The sequence below is a fragment of the Hyla sarda genome, chromosome 2 (assembly GCF_029499605.1).
Source record: "Hyla sarda isolate aHylSar1 chromosome 2, aHylSar1.hap1, whole genome shotgun sequence".
NCBI classification, from domain to species: domain Eukaryota; kingdom Metazoa; phylum Chordata; class Amphibia; order Anura; family Hylidae; genus Hyla; species Hyla sarda.
Window position 1 is genome coordinate 291,871,449 of NC_079190.1, and position 8,670 is coordinate 291,880,118.

Genomic DNA, 8,670 nt, shown 5'->3' on the forward strand with positions numbered 1-8,670 from the left:
GCGCATATGTGAAAAATATAACAGTGACTGAGATTCCTGCTATTGAGTGTCTACTGTGAGAGCAAACGGTTGTGAGCAATAAGACTAATAGAGGAAGTATCATTTCTGTACACTTAATGTATTGTGTACAGGATGCATCATATACAGTGGGGCAAAAAAGTATTGTCAGACACCAATTGTGCAAGTTCTCCCACTTAAAAAGATGAGAGAGGCCTGTAATTTTCATCATAGGTATACCTCAACTATGACAGACAGAATGAGAAAAAAAATCCATAAAATCAAATTGTCTGATTTTTAAAGAATTTATTTGCAAATTATGATGGAAAATAAGTATTTGGTCACCTACAAACAAGCAAGATTTCTGGCTCTCACAAACCTGTAAGGCTCCTTTCACACTATGAAAAGGACCAGTTATATAACACCCGTTATAAAATCATGGGCAATCGCGGGGTAAAATTGCCATTAGAAAAGCCCTAACTTACGTTAGTAAATCCCATTATAGTCTATGGGATTGTTCTAATACATGTTTTAACCCGTTCTCGCCCGTCATTCATAAGGCACGTTATTTTGGGACGGGAGATAGTAGCGGGAGAAATAGTGCATGCACCATTTCTCCGCTACTATCTCCCGTCCCAAAATAACGTGTGTTATGAATGACGGGCATAGCATCACTTAGCACACATCGCCGTACATTTATGGCGCAGCTGTGACGCGAGTGCCGGAGCTGCGCTCACTTCATTCCCGGCGACTGGCAGCAGCCACGGACCCGCCGGTAATGGCGATCGCGCTGATGTCTGCCATTAGTAATATAGTAACATAGTTCACAAGGTTGAAAAAAGACCAGAGTCCATCAAGTTCAACCTATATCCCTAATGAGTCCCTACTGAGTTGATCCAGAGGAAGGCAAAAAACCCTCATAGAGGTAAATATTCCTTCCAGACTCCAAATATGGCAGTCAGAATAAATCTCTGGATCAACGTTCTGTCCCTATAAATCTAGTATACATAACCAGCGATGTTATTATTCTCCTAGCATTCTATGTGTGGTCTGACTAGTGATTTGTATAGCGGTAGAATTATTTCCTTGTCGTGGGCATCTATGCCCCTATTGATGCACCCCATGATTTTATTAGCCTTGGCAGCAGCTGGTAACTACAGCTTAGTTTACTATTAACTAAGACTCCCAAGTCCTTTTCCACGTCAGTAGTCCCAAGTGTGCTCCCATTTAATACATAATCCCAGCCCGGATTTTTCCTCCCCATGTGCATTAACCCCTCAGATGCCGTGATCCACACAGATCACGGCATCTGTGGCAGTGCGGCACTTAAAATGGCTGATCTGATCACCCGCGGCACTGCCGCGGGAATCAGATCAGCCAAGATGGCGGACGAAGGAGGAGAAGATCGCTGATGATACTGATCAGTGCTATACCCTATGCATAGCACTGAACAGTATTAGCAATCTAATAATTGCTATAAATAGTCCCCTATGGGGACTATAAAAGTGTAAAATAAACGTAAAAAAAAAGGGGGGGGGAATGTGAAATGCCCCTCCCCAATAAAGTTTTAAATCACCCCATTTACCCATATTAATACACAAAAGCATAAAAAAGATGAATAAACATATTTGATATTGTCATGTGCGTAAACGTCCGAACTATAAAAATATTCCCTAATGATCCCCTACGGTGAACGCCATAAAAAAAAAAAAATCCAAAATGTCAGCTTTTTTGTCACATCAAACTGCAAATAAATTTTATAAAAAGCGAACAAAAAGTCACATATGCATAAGCATGGTACTGAAACAAACTGCAGATCATGGCACAAAAAATGAGCCCTCACACATCCCTGATTACAGAAAAATAAGAGAGTTATAGGTGGTCAAAATAGAGCAAATTTTAACGTACTGATTTTGTAAAAAAAAAAAAAGTTTGAGAAGCAGTACAATAATAGAAATGTATGTAACCATGGGTATCATTTTAATCGTATTGACCCAGAGAATAAAGAAAACATGTCATTTTTACCGTAAAGTGTACAGCATGAAAACGTAAATTTGCTAAATTATGAATTTTGTTAAAATTCCCTTACACAAAAAATAATTTTTTGGGTTTACCATACATTTTTGCGTAAAATGAGCGATGTCATTACAAAGTACAACTGGTCATGCAAAAAACAAGCCTTCATATGGGTCTGTGAATGGAAATATAAATGAGTTATGGATTTTAGAAGACAAGGAGGAAAAACAAAAACACAAAAATAAAATTGGCGGTGTCCTTAAATGGTAACTCTCACTAAAACAAATTTTTGCTATTGCACTCCTTATGGTAAATAAAAAATATTTCTAATATACCTCGTTTAACATGTTGGGGACGGAGGGCGTACCTATACGCCCTCCGCCCACTCCCTTTCTATAGCAGGTTGGGCCCGGCCTCTAACATCGTCCGGGACCCGTGGCTCATAGCGCGTGACACTGATCGTGGTGCCGCACACTATTAACCCTTTAGACGCGGCGTTCAAAGTTGAACGCCGAGTCTAAAGTGAAAGTAAGACATTGCCGGTTAGCTCAGTGGGCTGTTCGGGATCGCCACGGCGGAATCCCGGCATCCCAAACAGCTTACAGGACAGCAGGAGGGCCCCCTACTTTCCTCCTCGCTGTCCGATCACCGAATGACTGCTCAGTGCCTGAGATCCAGGCATGACCAGTCAAGCGGCGAATCATTGAGCAATGGTTTCCTATGAGAAACCATTCATCAATGTAAAAGATCAGTGTGTGCAGTGATATAGCCCCCTATGTGAGCTACAACATTGCAAAAAAAATGTGAAAAAAAAAGTTAATAAAAGATCATTTAACCCCTTCCCTAATAAAAGTTTGAATCACCCCCCTTTTCCCATTTAAAAAAAAAAAAAAAAAAAACTGTGTAAATAAAAATAAACATATGTGGCATCGCCGCGTGTGGAAATGTCTGAATTATAAAAATATATTGTTAATTAAACCGCATGCACGCAAAAAAAATCCAAAGTCCAACATTTTTTGTCACTTTTTATATCATGAAAAAAATGTATAAAAAGTGATCAAAAAGTCCGATCAATACATACCGCTAAAAACTTCAGATCACGGCACAAAAAGTGATCCCTCATACCACCCCGTAAGCAGGAAAAAAATAAAGTTACAGGGGTCAGAAGATGACAATTTTAAACGTATACATTTTACTGCATGTCGTTAGGATTTTTTCCAGAAGTACGCCAAAATCAAACCTATATAAGTAGGGTATCATTTTAATCGTATAGACCTACAGAATAAAGAGAAATATGTCATTTTTACCGAAAAATTTCCTGCGTAGAAACGGAAGCCCCCAAAAGTTACAAAATGGAATTTTTTCTTAAATTTTTTCACCGTAGATTTTGGGGTAAAATGACTGATGTCATTACAAAGTAAAAATGGTGGCGCAAAAAATAAGCCATCATATGGATTTTTAGGTGCAAAATTGAAAGAGTTATGATTTTTAAAAGGTAAGGAGGAAAAAACTAAAGTGCAAAGACGGGAAAACCCTCCTTCCCCAAGGGGTTAAAAAAAGTGAAGTTTTCCATGTTGTATTTGTGCTTAAAATAGCTTAAGAGCACATTTTCCCCCATCTCATACACAAACTTTGGACCGAAGCCCAAACACAGGAAGTGCAGCCTGGAGTGCTGAGGGGGGGGGGGGGGGTCCAACCAACAGCATATGGGAGTTAGAGGAGCTATGATTGGATAAGGTTGGACCCCCCCCCCCTCAGCACTCCAGACTGCACTTCCTGTGTTTGGGCTTCGGTCCAAAGTCTGTGTATGAGATGGGGGGAAATGTGCTCTTGAGCTTTTTTAAGTACAAATAAAACATAGAAAGCTTCATTTTTTTTTTAGTATATTAGAACAATTTTTTTTACCATAAGGAGTGCAATAGCAAAAAATATTTTTAATGAGAGCGACCATTTGAGGTAAAAATGGGCTGTGTCCTTAAGGGGTTAATGGCACCTGTTTGAACTTGTTATTAGTATAAAAGACACCTGTCCACAACCTGTCGAAAGACACCAGAAACAAAATTGTAGACCTGCACCAGTCTGGGAAGACTGAATTTGCAATAGGCAAGCAGCTTGGTGTGAAGAAATCAACTGTGGGAGCAATTATTAGAAAATGGAAGACATACTAGACCACTGATAAATTCCCTTGATCTGGGGCTCCACGCAAGATCTCACCCCGTGGTGTCAAAATGATCACAAGAATGGTGAGCAAAAATCCCAGAATCACATGGGGGGACCTAGAGAATCACCTGCAGAGAGCTGGGACCAAAGTAACAAAGGCTACTAGTAATACACTATGCTGCCAGGGACTCAAATCATGCAGTGCCAGATAGTGTTGCTCGCGAATATTCGCAATTCAAATTTTATTCGCGAATATCGCATATTCGCGAAAATTCGCGAATATAGAGCTATATATTCGTAATTACGAATATTCGTTTTTTTTTTTTTTTTCACAGTACACATCACAGTGATCATCCCTCTCTGCTTCCAGCTTATGTGGTGTAAAGAAGGCTCTAATACTACTGCGTGAGACTGGTGTGCGAATTTTCGCATATGCGAACATTTGTATATGTAATTTTCGCATATGATAATTTTTCGCTTATGATAATTTTTGCATATGTAAATTTTCGCATGTTTATTTTCGCACATGCGAATATTCGCATATGCGAAAATAAAACGAGACTATTACGAATATGGGAATATTCGCGAATATGACGAATATTCGTCCATATATTCGCGAATATTCACAAATTCGAATATGGCCAATGCCGCTCAACACTAGTGCCAGAGAGCATTTGGATGATCCAGAAGAGGATTGGGAGAATGTCATATGATCAGATGAAACCAAAGTAGAACTTTTTGGTAAAAACTCAACTTGCCGTGTTTGGAGAAGAAAGAATACTGAGTTGCCTCCAAAGAACACCATACCTACTGTGAAGCATGGGGGTGGAAACATCATGCTTTGGGGCTGTTTTTCTACAAAGGGACCAGGACAACTGATCCGTGTAAAGGAAAGAATGAATGGGGCCATGTATCGTGAGATTTTGAGTGAAAACCTCCTTCCATCAGCAAGGGCATTGAAGATGAAACATGGCTGAGTCTTTAAGAATGACAATGATCCCAAACACACCGCCTGGGCAATGAAGGAGTGGCTTTGTAAGAAGCAATTCAAGGTCATGGAGTGGCCTAGGTCGTCTTCAGACCTCAATACCATAGAAAACCTTTGGAGGGAGTTGAAAGTCTGTGTTGCCCAGCGACAGCCCCAAAACATCACTGCTCTAGAGGAGATCTGCATGGAGGAATGGGCCAAAATTCCAGCAACAGTGTGTGAAAACCTTGTGAAGATTTACAGAAAACGTTTGTCCTCTGTCATTGCCAACAAAGGGTATATAACAAAGTATTGAGCTGCTATTGACCAAATACTTATTTTCCACCATCATTTACAAATTCTTTAAAAATCAGACAATGTGATTTTATGGATTTTTTTTTTCATATTATGTCTCATAGTTGAGGTATTCCTATGATGAAAATTACAGGCCTCTCTCATCTTTTTTAAGTGGGAGAACTTGCAGAATTGGTGCCCCACTGTACTTAAAGGGGTTCTCCGGTGCTTAGACATCTTATCCCCCATCCAAAGGATAGGGGATAAGATGCCTGATCGCGGGAGTCCCGCCGCTGGAGATCCCCGTGATCTTGCATGCGGCACCCCGTTTATAATCAGACCCCGGAGCGTGTTCGCTCCGTGTCTGATTACCGGCTACCACAGAGCCGACGGCGTGTGACGTCACGCCTCCACCCCAGTGTTACGTCACGCTCCGCCCCTCAATGTATACCTATGGGAGGGGGCGTGACATCAGAAAAAGACCTATTCTTTAAAGGAGATATGCAGTAAAAAAAATGGCCCGGGCTGCAATAACAAATAAACTTTAACTAACCTTCCTGCGTTCCCCCAAGGCTCCGGTATCGGGTCCCATTCCTCCGGTGCTGCAGGTCTATGGGCTCGAAACGTCAGTGTATCACCGGCCGCAGCGATGTCCCGCCTCGGCCGGTGATAGGCTGAGCGAACTGTCAAGTAACGGAACTCTGGCCGGGCTCCAGAGGAACGAGACCTGATACTGTAGCAACAGGGGGACGCAGGAAGGTGAGTTTAAGTTTGTTTTATTTGTTATTGTAGCCTGGGCACAGGGAGACAAAAAATGTTTATGCTGCATATCTCCTTTAAATCAGGTTTCTGTGTTTAACATATTTAAACATTTTAGCTGATGTTTTTTTCTATTTTATCTGTATTAAACCTAAAACCTAAAGTTTTGCAGTTTTCAGTCTGGCTACTAGGTCTGATAATATGCTGACGCTACTGGTTATGTAAATATCTCTTTTTAACTGAGTCGTCCTTATCACAGTGAAAGTGACACCAGTATATTGAGCTCAGTGTATCGTGTCCTCGTTCTTACCAGCATTAGAGGACATCCTCTGTGACATGTGTCTGCCTTGCTTCCTGGCTTTTCTCGTCTGTAGCATCTCTTGCCGCAGTTCCCACTTTGTCCTCTAGAGTCCACAAGCAAGCACTGGCTGAATCTTATAGAGACAGAGGGCACTCACTAATGGATTCCCCTCCAATCCCTGCCTGGCACTCCCTATATAAGCCAGCAACAACTGATCTGTCTGCTGATCCTCTGTTCCTGATCCTGCCTGTTTACTGGAATTTGCCTTTGGAACCCCTGGAACCTGACCAGCCTCTCCGGTGTTTGAACTTGGATTGTCGACTACATTCCTGTCTGCTAGCAGCTTGTTCAAGCCAGCTTGCATCTTTAGTCATTAGGCCTGCACTTTTGCCTGCCGGGCCAGCTGCCTCTTGTGGCACGGTGGGTTCACACCCATGGGGCGTTACAAAAATAAACAATGAACAACATGTAATGGTATCTGGCACTAGGTGATGCAAAAAACTAGTTGAGAAAACAGCAAAGGCACTCCTTGTGGAGTAACGTAGGTGGTAATGGTAAGAAGATTCAATACCGCTTACCAGATAGGGTTGTGTAGCAACATACACAAAAATGGTACAGGTGTGTATTTATATAAGGTCCATCTGCAGCCTTCCTGGATAAAAAGTAGGATAATGTAAAGAAAAGCTAAGTTTAGACCAGGATTCGTCGCACTGGTCAGGACACAGGACTCAAAAGGATCAGGATAACATCCAACAGACTTCAATACCAATAATGCAACGCGTTTCGCTGTGCATTCACAGCTTCTTCAGGCATCTATGAGCTGCGCATACACAGCGAAATGCGTTGCATTATTGGCATTAAAGTATGTTGGATGTTATCCAGATCCTGTGATTCCTGTGTCCTGATCAGCGCCACGAATCCTAGTCCAGGGATGTGGAATTCCTATCGCCCGGGACATGCAGTTCCGGGCGCCGGACAGGGAAATTTTTCCTTCTGGCAAGCAGGGCTGGGCCTGAAAAGATCTGCTGCGCTCTGCAGTATGTATGGAGCGGCTCCCGACTCGTGCCCGCTCCATACTCTGCAGCCCCCGGCTGTGGAAACTTGCGCCCCGTGCTGACCTGCTTCCTCTGTCTTCAGTCCACACAGCTCTAGCTTCGGAGAGCTGAGGGGAGGAGCGGACGCAAGTCTGCATGGGGCGCAAGTTTCCACCTCACACCACCGCTAATAGCCAGCATGCGGCGCTCAGCAGTCTGTATGGAGCGGGCTCCAGACTCGTGCAGCTACTCTGCAGCCCCCCGGCTGTTTTCAGTAGCCTGGGGCCCACTGGTAATAGCCAGCATGTGGCGATTGCCGCGGCTGGCTATTAACCCTTTAGATCGCTGCTGTCAAAGCTGACAGTGTCATCTAAAGAGACATGTGAATGATCCCTGGTGGGTTAGTGTATCACCCCCCCTCCCCCGCAGCGTGATCGCAGGGGGGCTATCCACTATAGAGGTGGCCAGAGGGCTTACCTCTGTTCCATGGTGTCCGTGGCTCTGTCATTGATAGAGCCTGGCTGGACCAGGCTCTATCAATGGATCGCAGGGCACACAGATCAATGAGTTCAATAGAATTCTATTCATCTGTATGAGGAATCTAATGATTCCTCCTAAGAGTCTAATAAAGTGTAAAAAATAAATAAATAAAAAAGGAGTTTTAATAAAAGTTTAAAAGACACACATTAACCCCTTCCATGTTAAAAGTTCAAATCACCCCCCCTTTCCTATATAAAAACATGCAAACATAATAAAAATAAACATATTTGGTATCGCTTCATGCGTAATTGTACGACCTATTAAAATATTACATTATGTATCCCGTACGGTAAATGTAATAAAAATACATAACCACAGAATTGCAATTTTTATAATATCCCAGAAAAAAAAGTTAAAAAGCGATTAAAAAGTCAGATCTATACCAAAATGGTACCAATACAAAGACAGATTATGGTGCAAAAAATTAGCCCTCATACAGCTTGGTATGCGTAAAAAAAAAAAAAAAAAAAAAAGCAACAGAGGTCAAAAAATGGCAATTGAATAAATTCGAAAAAGTTCTGAATTTTTTTGAAATAAGTAAAACATGACGTAAACTATAGAAATCTGGTATTGCTGTAATCAGGCGGCCTAAAGTATCAAAA